The sequence below is a fragment of the Oncorhynchus clarkii genome, chromosome 14 (assembly GCF_045791955.1).
Source record: "Oncorhynchus clarkii lewisi isolate Uvic-CL-2024 chromosome 14, UVic_Ocla_1.0, whole genome shotgun sequence".
Lineage (NCBI taxonomy): Eukaryota > Metazoa > Chordata > Actinopteri > Salmoniformes > Salmonidae > Oncorhynchus > Oncorhynchus clarkii.
The window spans coordinates 9,729,933-9,742,878 of record NC_092160.1 but is presented as its reverse complement, the minus strand read 5'-3'; the positions used below and the strand labels follow the sequence as shown (position 1 = coordinate 9,742,878).

General features: G+C 42.4%; 1 protein-coding gene across 4 annotated transcripts in view; it reads left to right on the top strand.

Moving 5' to 3' along the window:
- Positions 1-12,946, top strand: part of LOC139366234 (phospholipid-transporting ATPase 11C-like) — a 69,568-nt gene that overhangs the window by 21,525 nt on the left and 35,097 nt on the right. The gene's annotated exons all lie outside the window — the stretch shown is intronic.

Below are 12,946 nucleotides of genomic sequence, written 5' to 3'. Positions count from 1 at the left end.
CAGATGAGTTGTCTGGCAGTAGCTTAGGCTACCTTTTTTTATTCCGGTAATAAAGCTTATATTGCCCAAGCCATTTTATGAACATGTGAATGCTGACGGTGACGTGCAGATGTGCCAGATCAGGAATAGGCCTACTTATCGTTGGTCAGTGCAGTTTGACTAGGCTAAAATGACTTGTAGATCAATTACATGCTTAGTTAAACACTAAAGGAGAGGACGCAGTTGTCACCAAAAGATTTTCAGAATGTAAAAATAAATTAATTTCAGCAACCAAAAAAATGGAAATGGTGATTCATCACGTTTTGAAATCGATTTCCTGAATATGCATGAAGTCAGAGATTTACATACACCTTGGCCAAGTACATTTAAACTCAGTTTTTCACAATTCCTGACACTTAATCCTAGTAAAAATTCCCTGTCTTAAGTCAGTTAGGATCACCACTTTTATTTTAAGAATGTGAAATGTCAGAATAATAGTTATTTATTCAGCTTTTACTTCATTCATCACATTCCCAGTGGGTCAGAAGTTTACATACACTCAATTAGTATTTGGTAGCATTGCCTTAAACAATTTAAACATAACGATGGTCATTATGGCCAAACAGTTCTATTTTTGTTTCATCAGACCAGAGGACATTTCTCAAAAAAGTACCATCTTTGTCCCCATGTGCAGTTGCAAACTGTAGTCTTTATGGTGGTTTTGGAGCAGTGGCTTCCTTGCTGAGCGGCATTTCAGGTTATGTTGATATTGGACTAGTTTTACTGTGGAAATGGATACTTTTGTACCTGTTTCCTCCAGCATCTTCACAAGGTTCTTTGCTGCTGTTCTGAGATTGATTTGCACTTTTCGTACCATAGTACGTTCATCTCTAGGAGACAGAACCCGTCTCCTTCCTGAGTGGTATGACGGCTGTGTGGTCCCATGGTGTTTATACTTGCGTACTATTGTTTGCACAGATGAACGTGATTCCTTCAAGCATTTGGAAATTGCTCCCAAGGATGAACCAGACTTGTGGAGGTCTACAATTGTTTTTCTGAAGTCTTGGCTGATTTTATTTTTATTTTCCCATGATGTCAACCAAAGAGGCACTGAGTTTGAAGGTATGCCTTGAAATACATCCACATGTACACCTCCAATTGACTCAAATTATGTCAATTAGCCTATCCGAAGCTTCTAAAGCCATGACATAATTTTCTGGAATTTTCCAAGCTGTTTATTGGCACAGTCAACTTAGTATGTGAACTTCTGACCCACTGGAATTGTGATACAGTGTAATAATCTGTCAAATTACTTGTCATGCACAAAGTTGTCTTCACCGACTTGCCAAAACTATAGTTTAACAAAAAATGGAGTGGTTGAAAAATGAGTTTTAATGACTCCAACCTAAGTGTATGTAAACTTCTGACTTCAACTGTAGGTCCCCAGTTAAAATGTTTATCTGTGAATCTTTACGTCCCTAGTACGCACATCCTGTATGATTCACTTGTCAATCTCACTTTTCAAGAAAAAACTTTTTTTTGTTATGGCCAGCTGTTAGGCCTATCGTCTCACAAAATGGATGTCTAAAGTCTTGGAACAACTTTCCCCCCCCCCCAATAGTCGGCAGCACAACATCTGTCAATAGCTTACTAGACTGCTCTAGGTGGATCTCAAAGTGATGTCTAGCATAGTTTCACCCCCCGGTGTAATGCAGGCCAGTCCACAGTACAGTGCACTGTCCGCTTGCTGCAGCTTGCTGTGACGCTACTGGAACAATGGGCCTTTTCCATTCAACAGCAGCTCCTTAGGACGAACCGGTCCTCAATTCAAGTTTCCATTGTCCTAATAATAAACTATGGTGCCACTCAGCACTGTCTGCGAATGGCAGTCAGGAGAGGCATAGGAACTACAATGGCCCTTTTTTGTGGGTGAACCAGTGATGCCGGTGACACCATAGTGTCATGATGGTACGATGTCTCTAAGCCACATAGTCTAAACTGTAGGCTCGTCATCGACACAAGGTTTGAAGTCTGTCGGAAACCATTGGTTGGAGCCTGTAAATGAATCAAATCCAAATTGTATTTGTCACATGCGCCGAATACAACCTTACAGTGAAATGCTTACATACAAGCTCTTAACCAACAATGCAGTTAAGAAAAATACAGTGCCTTGCGAAAGTATTCGGCCCCCTTGAACTTTGCAACCTTTTGCCACATTTCAGGCTTCAAACATAAAGATAGAAAACTGTATTTTTTTGTGAAGAATCAACAACAAGTGGGACACAATCATGAAGTGGGACGACATTTATTGGATATTTCAAACTTTTTTAACAAATCAAAAACTGAATTGGGCGTGCAAAATTATTCAGCCCCTTTACTTTCAGTGCAGCAAACTCTCTCCAGAAGTTCAGTGAGGATCTCTGAATGATCCAATGTTGACCTAAATGACTAATGATGATAAATACAATCCACCTGTGTGTAATCAAGTCTCCGTATAAATGCACCTGCACTGTGATAGTCTCAGAGGTCCGTTAAAAGCGCAGAGAGCATCATGAAGAACAAGGAACACACCAGGCAGGTCCGAGATACTGTTGTGAAGAAGTTTAAAGCCGGATTTGGATACAAAAAGATTTCCCAAGCTTTAAACATCCCAAGGAGCACTGTGCAAGCGATAATATTGAAATGGAAGGAGTATCAGACCACTGCAAATCTACCAAGACCTGGCCGTCCCTCTAAACTTTCAGCTCATACAAGGAGAAGACTGATCAGAGATGCAGCCAAGAGGCCCATGATCACTCTGGATGAACTGCAGAGATCTACAGCTGAGGTGGGAGACTCTGTCCATAGGACAACAATCAGTCGTATATTGCACAAATCTGGCCTTTATGGAAGAGTGGCAAGAAGAAAGCCATTTCTTAAAGATCCATAAAAAGTGTTGTTTAAAGTTTGCCACAAGCCACCTGGGAGACACACCAAACATGTGGAAGAAGGTGCTCTGGTCAGATGAAACCAAAATTGAACTTTTTTGGCAACAATGCAAAACGTTATGTTTGGCGTAAAAGCAACACAGCTGAACACACCATCCCCACTGTCAAACATGGTGGTGGCAGCATCATGGTTTGGGCCTGCTTTTCTTCAGCAGGGACAGGGAAGATGGTTAAAAATGATGGGAAGATGGATGGAGCCAAATACAGGACCATTCTGGAAGAAAACCTGATGGAGTCTGCAAAAGACCTGAGACTGGGACGGAGATTTGTCTTCCAACAAGACAATGATCCAAAACATAAAGCAAAATCTACAATGGAATGGTTCAAAAATAAACATATCCAGGTGTTAGAATGGCCAAGTCAAAGTCCAGACCTGAATCCAATCGAGAATCTGTGGAAAGAACTGAAAACTGCTGTTCACAAATGCTCTCCATCCAACCTCACTGAGCTCGAGCTGTTTTGCAAGGAGGAATGGGAAAAAAATTCAGTCTCTCGATGTGCAAAACTGATAGAGACATACCCCAAGCGACTTACAGCTGTAATCGCAGCAAAAGGTGGCGCTACAAAGTATTAACTTAAGGGGGCTGAATAATTTTGCACGCCCAATTTTTCAGTTTTTGATTTGTTAAAAAAGTTTGAAATATCCAATAAATGTCGTTCCACTTCATGATTGTGTCCCACTTGTTGTTGGTTCTTCACAAAAAAATGCAGTTTTATATCTTTATGTTTGAAGCCTGAAATGTGGAAAAAGGTCGCAAAGTTCAAGGGGGCCGAATACTTTCGCAAGGCACTGTAAGTGTTACTTTTTTAAAACTTTAGTTTAGTAAATACTATAAAGGAAATAAAAAATAACTAAGGACCAGGTGAGTAGGTGAATGTGTGATTTGAAACTGAGTGAATAAGAGAAAGCAAGTGCAAGAGGTAGTCAGATGGAGTAAGACAGTGAAAGTGGTAGAGTGCGCGAGAGAGGAGTGCCAGCACAACTAATGCAGTGAATAACAGCATTGGTGGCTGTTTTCAAACATTATGCACTCACTGTTACCTCGCAGATTTGCTTTATAATTGAGCAGTTTTCGCACTTAGTCATCCCTCATCTCTTGATGAATTCTGTTTTGCATTACAGGCGCCACATTTGAAATGGGCTACTTGTATTTTGACTATGTATTTTTCACTAAAAACAGTTAAGCAAAACACAGTTCAGTCAGTTTGTATATTCTTGGTTATGTTTTTTCCTTCATGTTATCCATGTGTACTCATTGCACCGTTTTCAATCTTTCTTGTTCCGGGGTTTCCTCCCATTTCCCTGTGGCTGAGGGCAAGTTGTGTACTAGCCTAAATGGCAGGTGAGCTAGCTTTGTAGTGACCCAGTCTCGTGCTCCCTTGGAAGTAACCGCTCTAATATAGAGTAGTAAACCTTGTCTAGATAAGTGGCTGTTTAGTCAGACCAGGGTTAATCATCAATAGAGAACTGGTGACGCCCTACACACACACACACACACACACACACACACACACACACACACACAGGCCTACGTGCTTGTTGTTTCCTGTTTCCCTAACAATGAAGCTGCTGTACTGGTGTTTACATTGGCGGTCCTCCATTTCCTCTGTATGAGGAAGTTGTTTCCTTTTAATCTACTTATTTTTTTTTTCTGTCTGGAACTATTTGAAATGGATGCTCTGCTTTTAAATATTAACACAGCTTTTGCCCAGCGCTGCTACCTTTGCTCTCCGAATGTTCAAACGCGGGTGTCGTTGGGGCACGTGCAGGACATGAAGAAGTACACTAGTTGGTCTCCAGTGTTCCCTCTCTCCATGTCCTGCACTTTACACGTCATTAAACATGCAAATAAGCGGTTGTGACATTCCTTATGAGGCTTATACAGTGTCAGCAACAAGCTTATGATTGCATTTTACAATAGAGGGCTTTGAGGGGACTGGCCATGTTTTTGTTCTCCTGTTTCCTGGATTTAGTTTACACAACCAACAAAGAATACATCCTAGACCTACATTTAATTCCTGATTTGTTTTTTTTTACCTTAAACATTGTCATTGCTAACTTAAAATGTACTTATTTTTGTCTTAGAATTCTTGTTTTTTAATTGTATAAATTGCTGCAACAGACCTGTTTATGTAGCAACCAACCGCTCGTTTGACCACAAAATCATATTCACCATATCCAGGCAAATGACATGCAAAACAAATCCAGAGATGCCCTCTGTTCTACACAATATAATTTTTCTGACCTCAATAGCACCTGCAGTCACAGGCTTTTTAGACTGTTAGAGTACGTCATGATATCAGGGCCCACTCTTCCCAGGTCTCCACAAGCCACTTGTCATGTTCACTCACTCAGAGACCAAGTGACAACAGCCAGTATCCACTTTAGGATTGTGTTCAGGAGCTCATAGCTGCTGCTGCCTCTCTTCCCCTACTTGACCTGAGCAACCCCGCACCCCACAGCTAGCCTTCTGTCAATTTCACTTGGAAATTCAGGCCTCGGAAGCAGCAAGCCCATCTATTTGGCGGGCTTTTTTTTGTGTGTGTGTGAGGGTAACTGTGTGCCTGTGTTGTCAGTTGGGCATAAAGAGTGCTTGTCTTCTCCTTCACTGAGCGGACCCAGGTTCGTTTTGGCAGTGTGGATTGCAGTGTGGCTGTGATAAAAGCACCGTGCCGTTGTCATCTGCTGGTCTCCAGGAGAAGCTAGCTGCTGTGTGTTTCGCATCGTGGTGGCCGACTGCCAAGCAGACATGGGTTGTCAGGAAGGGGAGGAGAGCTCTGCTCAAAGTTAAACCATGCACACTACACAGGCAGTAGCATAATCAGTAGAGGCTTATCTTGAGTGCAGACAATGTACTATATTATACACCTATAGGCTAAGCAGCAATATGAAGGTCAAGGAAATTCAGACTAAATGCGTGATGCAAGCCATTAGGCTATTCTTGAATTTGATTTTGTTGCAGCACCATAACCACACTGCATTTAATGACAGCAGAGTCAGAAACAAGTTAGTCTCGGAACCCAGACCAGAACCAAATCTCGCATGTAATAAATATGAAGTGTTTCACGGGTGACTAGATTCATTGGTATGTTAGTGTTCAAGGGCACCATGAGTTGTTTGGTACTATCTCGCCAGTTCATGTATTGAGAAATTAATTAACCAAAATTCAATACTACATTGTTCAGACATTTAACCTATTCTAGGTATGGGGGGGATAAGCCTATATGTATATATTTTTTCTGTAACAGGAACATTGTGGTTGTGATTTCACTGGCTAGTTACTGGTGAGATGTTGTGACAGGGCACGGTGTCATCAGACTGAAGTCATCATCCGGGGTTTGGCAACAGCTGAATACAGCGTTCTGTTGCCTCTGTTTTGAATAGCGTGCGTTTTTCTTCTCGTACCAGCCCGTGCCCGTTTTACAATGTGTCCCTAATTTCCTTTTTAAAGTATAATCTAATCATGTTAAATTGGGAGCTTTACCCAATCCTCTAATGCACTGTTTATTTCCCAGCAGTTGGGTCTCGGCTCAATTGAGCGTTCCATGTTTGTTTTATTGATCTCGTCTCCATATTGTAACTAATGCGTTTTCATCTACTGTCGAACATTGACGTCCTGGCAAATTTTAATATACGCTTGCAGCCTTGCATTATTGGCTTTGAACTGCCTTGTCTGCCTATAATTTAATCAATTTGTCTTTTTCCTTACATTAGCCGTCCCATATGCAGTTGAAGTCAGAAGTTTACATACACGTTAGCCAAAAACATTTCTGACATTTTAACAATTCCTGACCATTTGAATCCTAGTAGAAAATTCCCAGTCAGAATCACCACTTTATTTTATGAATGTGAAATATCAGAATAATAGTAAAGAATAATTCATTTCAGATTCTATTTCTTTCATCACATTCCCAGTTGGTCAGAAGTTTACATACACTCAATTAGTACTTGGTAGCATTGCCTTAAACAATTTAAACTTGGGTCAAATGTTTCAGGAGCCTTCATCAAGCTTCCCACAATAAGTTGGGTGAATTTTGGCCCATTCCTCCTGACAGAGCTGGTGTAATTATAAGTGAAATAATGTCTGTAAACAATTGTTGGAAAAATTTACCTGTCATGCACAAAGTAGGTGTCCTAACCGACTTGACAAAACTACAGTTTGTTAACAAGAAATTTGTGGAGTGTTTGAAAAACGTGTTTTAATGACTCCAACCTAAGTGTATGTAAACTTCCGACTTCAACTGTGTGTATGTATGTATGTATGTATGTAGCAGAAGGAATAGATAGCGTGGCCTCAGGTGCACTGTTTTTGGCGATGAGTATTGCGATCACATAATGCAAAAATGTATTTGTCCCTACTGTCTGACCCTCTGTTTTAACTGAAATGAAATGAATGACCATTCAAAGCAGCTGTCCATTTCTAGCAGACCCCCGGGGCTTCTCATTGGACCTTGTCCTTTTTAATAATGATCCATTTCATTTCAAGATATGATTTGTATTCTCTGAAGTGTCTTTATGTGTCGGTCCAAAAATGTCTCTGTCTGCGTCCAGGAAATCCACTTTGTGGCTGTTTCAGTCACTTCTTGATTTGAACTTTAAATCCCCAGTCTGTGTTTACATACTGTGGCCGTAACATTGGGGCAACGTTTGCAATAACATTGCTCTCGTGGTTAATTACTCCCAGAGAGTGAAGGATGCAGATTGAAACTAAAATGGGATATTGGTAACTAACCCACAGACGTCTCTGGCTCTACAATCGAAGCTGAGCTCACTGGGATTCTCCGCTTCAAGGCTAATTTGTTTGGTAAATGGTTCCTTTTATTTGCCTCGAGACATTTACATTGTCCAGGGAGGATAGTTGTGTGTGTGTGTGTGTGTGTGTGATTTAAGTTTCTGTGCTGCCCTTTACCCCAATGTTCTGTCTTCAGGGATACGTTGTCTTCACTTGTGTCATCAGTCTTTAATGGTGTTATTAGGATGGAAGAAGCCATTTTGAAGTGTACTTCACTGAGTAACTGCAGGGTCCCTCGGAGGAGGAACTGTTAAGAATAAGATGAGCTTTAGCTCCCTAATCCGTAGTGTGGTCTACATGAGGTTTGAGTTACTAGGCCTATTTCCTGTTTGCTAAAAAACCTGGATGTGTTTTTGTTCTTGGTTCCAGTTGTGCTTCCTCTCTCTCCCCTCATTTCCCTGCCACCCGGGTCTGTCCTGGTGGCTGTTGGAGGAGCGGTATGCTATTCCTGTTGTGCAGTGGATTACAGGTTTGACGGACACACCGGGGTGCGAACAACACTGCCTCTCTCTCATGCCTGATGGAGCATTATGCAGTCTCTTGGCTCTTCCTGGACTGGGAAGCAGAAGTAATGTCTGCATCAGAATTTCTTCCCAGGGAGACATTTGCTTTGGGGATTTCACTCAACCTTTTAATGAGAAGCAAGTGATTGCATAAGCGTCTGTCTTAGGTAGGCTAGGTTTTTCCTCATATGCATAGCTAATGAGGCTTCCCAGACTCAAGACTGTGCTTTGATCTAACCTGCCCCCAGTATAGTCAGTCGGTGGACAGCGCTGTGTCCAGATGCCCTTTGTTCACACTTCCAAGGTACCGTGGCACTGATCCAGGATGAGATCAGCTCTGTCTGTCAGTGGCGGCTGTGAACAGCACACATGGCCCTGGCCACAGTGCATTAGAGATCCTGGAGCTGGATAGCCTTAATAATTCCCTCCATCTGGAATAGCTGTGGAGCTAGTACTTTTAGCCAGGCAGGAACACCACAATGTATGGTCCGGGGCTTTGGGGGAGGGGGGTTGTTGTTGAGTGGTGTGCTATAAGAGTCAGTGGTTGGGAAATCATTGGCCAGAGGTAAAGACAGGGTGTCGTCTCCAGGGTGTCGTACTAGCCCGCCTTCACGCCCCGTCTCATCTGATCTCCTGAGGAGCTGCTCAGCCCAAGCCCACTGGAAAGAGAGAGAACGAATGCCCTTGATAAGTTGGTTCTCCCCACGTGGCCTGCCTGCATAGTCTGGTTGGCTGAGGGGAGAACAGTCTTCCTTACTCTCTAGCTCTTGCCTTGTTTCACACAGGCTGTAATTTTAAGGAAGATGAATGACTGGTGTACCCGTGACCTTGTGCTGGGGGAAATGGGAAGGCTGGTTCTGCCTGCTGACCCTGTGTACCAAGGTCTCCCAACCGGACTCTGTCTTTCTGACATGTGAGCAGTCATGGGGCCTTGGTCAACCGAGCACAGCGTGTTGGTGTCATGGCTCATCCTACATAACTACTGCTGTACACCTTTTCTATTCACATATTGTCTATAATGTCTACAGTACCGAGTGTATAAGCTAATATGACATAATTCTTAAAATTTTGCCATGGGGTTTTGGGGTTCTGTGTTAAATACTGTATTCTCTTAATCTCATTCTAATATTTATACTACTGTACATCACATTTCAGTTACTGTTTATACACACCACATATACTGTATACACACCACATATACTGTATACAGTTGAAGTCGGAAGTTTACATGCACTTAGGTTGGAGTCATTTAAAACTTGTTTTTCAACCACTCCACACATTTCTTGTTAACAAACTATAGTTTTGGCAAGTCGGTTAGGACATCTACTTTGTGCATGACACAAGTAATTTTTCCAACAATTGTTTAGACAGATTATTTCACTCATAATTCATTGTGTCACAATTCCAGTGGGTCAGAAGTTTACAAACACTAAGTTGACTGCCTTTAAGCAGCGTGGAAAACTCCAGAAAAGGATGTCATGGCTTTAGAAGCTTCCGATAGGTCAATTGACAGCATTTGAGTCAATTGGAGGTGTACCTATGGGATACCATCAAGGCCAACCTTCAAACTCCGTGCCTCTTTACTTGACATCATGGGAAAATTAAAAGAAATCAGCCAAGACCTCAGAAAAATATTGTAGACCTCCACAAGTCTGGTTCATCCTTGGGCGCAATTTCCAAATGCCTGAAGGTACCACGTTCATCTGTGCAAACAATAGTATGCAAGTATAAACACCATGGGACCATGCAGTCGTCATACCGCTCAGGAAGGAGATGCATTCTGTCTCCTAGAGATTAATGTACTTTGTGCAAATCAATCTCAGAACAACAGCAAAGGACCTTGTGAAGATGCTGCAGGAAACGGGTACAAAAGTATCTATATCCACAGTAAAATATGTCCTATATCGACACAACCTGAAAGGCCGCTCAGCAAGGAAGAAGCCACTGCTCCAAAACCGCCATAAAAATGCCAGACTACGGTTTGCAACTGCACATGGGGACCAAGATCATACTTTTTGGAGAAATGTCCTCTGATCTGATGAAGCAAAAATAGAACTGTTTGGCCATAATGACCATCGTTATGTTTGGAGGAAAAAGGGGGAGGCTTGCAAGCCAAAGAACACCATCCCAACCGTGAAGCACAGGGGTGGCAGCATCATGTTGTGGGGGTGCTTTGCTGCAGGAGGGACTGGTGCACTTCACAAAATAGATGACATCATGAGGGAGGAAAATAATGTGGATATATTGAAGACATCAGCCAGGATGTTAAAGCTTGGTTACAAATGGGTCTTCCAAATGAACAATGACCCCAAGTTGACTCCAACTTGACAATTTGTAAAATTTCTGCCCTGCTAGAGCCGCACCAGTCAACTGCAAGTGCTGTTATTGTGATTTGGAATCGTCTAGGAGCAACAACGGCTCAGCCGTGAAGTGGTAGGCCACAAGCTCACAGAATGGGACCACAGAGTACATGTAAAAATTGTCTGTCCTTGGTTGCAACACTCACTACCAAGTTCCAAGCTGTCTCTGGAAGCAACATCAGCACAAGTGTTTGTAGGGCGCTTCATGAAATGGGTTTTCATGGCCGAGCAGCAGCAGACGAGCCTAACATCACCATGCGCAATGCCAAGTGTCGGCAGGAGTGGTGTAAAGCTCGCTGCCATTGGACTCCGGCGCAGTGGAAATGCTTTCTCAGGAGTGATGAATCACTTCACCATCTGGCAGTCCAACGGATGAATCTGAGTTTGGCGGGTGCCAGAAGAACACTGCCTGCCCGAATGCGTAGTGCCAACTGTATAGTCATGATTCGGGCAAGGCCCCCTAGCTCCATTGAAGAGATCTTGATGCTACAGCATACAATGACTTGCTAGACGATTCTGTGCTTCCAAGTTTGTTTTTGTATGACAATGCCCTTGGGCAAAAAGCTAGGTCCATACAGAAATGGTTTGGTGAGATCAGTGGAAGAAATGGACTGGCTTGCACAGAGCCATGACCTCAACTCCATTCAACACCTTTGGGATTCATTTGAATGCCAATTGTGAGCCAGGCCTAATCACCCAACATCAGTGCCCATCACTAATGCTTGTGGCTGAATGGAAGCAAGTCCCTGGAGCAATGTTCCAAAATCTAGTGGAAAGCCTTCCCAGAAGAGTGGAGGCTGTTATAGCAGCAAAGCGGAGACCAACTCCATATTAATGCCCATGATTTTGGAATGAGAAGTTTGACGAGCAGGTGTAATATCTACTGCTGTACTGTTCTTAGTATATCTTGTGTAAATTCATCCTGTATTTTATTTACAGTGGGGCCAAAAAGTATTTAGTCAGCCACCAATTGTGCAAGTTCTCCCACTTAAAGATGAGAGGCCTGTAATTTTCATCATAGGTACACTTCAACTATGACAGACAATGAGAAGAAAAAAATCCAGAAAATCACATTGTAGGATTTTTAATGAATTTTATTTTCCTATGATGAAAATTACAGGCCTCATCTTTTTAAGTGGGAGAACTTGCACAATTGGTGGCTGACTAAATCATTTTTTGGCCCTCTGTATTTATTTTATATATACGTGTGTGTGTGTAGATTACATTTGGATTACTGTTAGTGCTATTTGGGTTGTTAATTGAATTTGTTTCCCGACATTTCTTAATTTTCAAATTAATTTCACTTATTTTTTTATTTTTTTTACCCACTTTCTCCCCAATTTCGTGATAACGAACTTGTCTCATAGCTGCAGCTCCCCAATGGGCTCGGGACAGGCAACGGTCGAGTCGTGGGTCTTCTGAAACATGACCCACCAAACCACGCTTTTAAACACCCGCTCGCTTAACCCTAAAAGCCAGCTGCACCAACGTGTTGGAGGAAACACCGTTCGACTGACAACTGGCCCGAACCCCAGGCTGTAGTGACGCTGCAACACTGCGATGCAGTGCCTTTAGACCGCTGCACCACTCGGGAGGCTGATCTTATTTTTTTGGTTAAGGAAATGTTTGATTATTTGTATACAGTTTTACTGTATTGTCAGGAGCTAGTAACATAAGCATTTCGCTGCACCCGCTATAACATCTGCTGAAATGTGTACATGACCAGTAGTTTTGATTTGAAATGCGGCACCACCACCGCCTCCTCCTCCTCAGTCTATCTGCACTGGAGATAACTGCACTCATAAATCTGGTGTGAGCAGTCGCTTCTCCCCAGGGGCAGCGCTTTATAACGGGCTAATTATCAATAACTCTCCACCTTAGAGGGAAGAAATGAAACTCATTACAGGACTAGTGCACTCTCCATTTTGGCCAATTTGACCCATGTCATATGCGCCGTTGTCCCCTGTGAAACCTTGGCTTGTGTTAAACAGCTTTTTGGTGCTCCACTGCATTTGAAGTTTGGGAAGAGCCTTTGTAATTATTTCTGCACCTCCGTCTGGATAACATTATATTTTGGTTGATGGCCTTGATTTGAATTTATATTAAAGACTAGAAAGACTAATCAAGATTTGCAAGTTACGGAACGAAATGGTTTTCGACGACCTAGAATGAGAGTTCTTCCTGATTTTGTGGTATCGTGGAGGTGAGAGCAGTATCACTGTTTTCATTGGTTTGTTTTCCTCCCCATGCGTTAATGTGGACTACGTCTTCATTTACGAACCTTGAAAGTTATGCACAAGACCTCTTTGCGTTGAACTTGATGC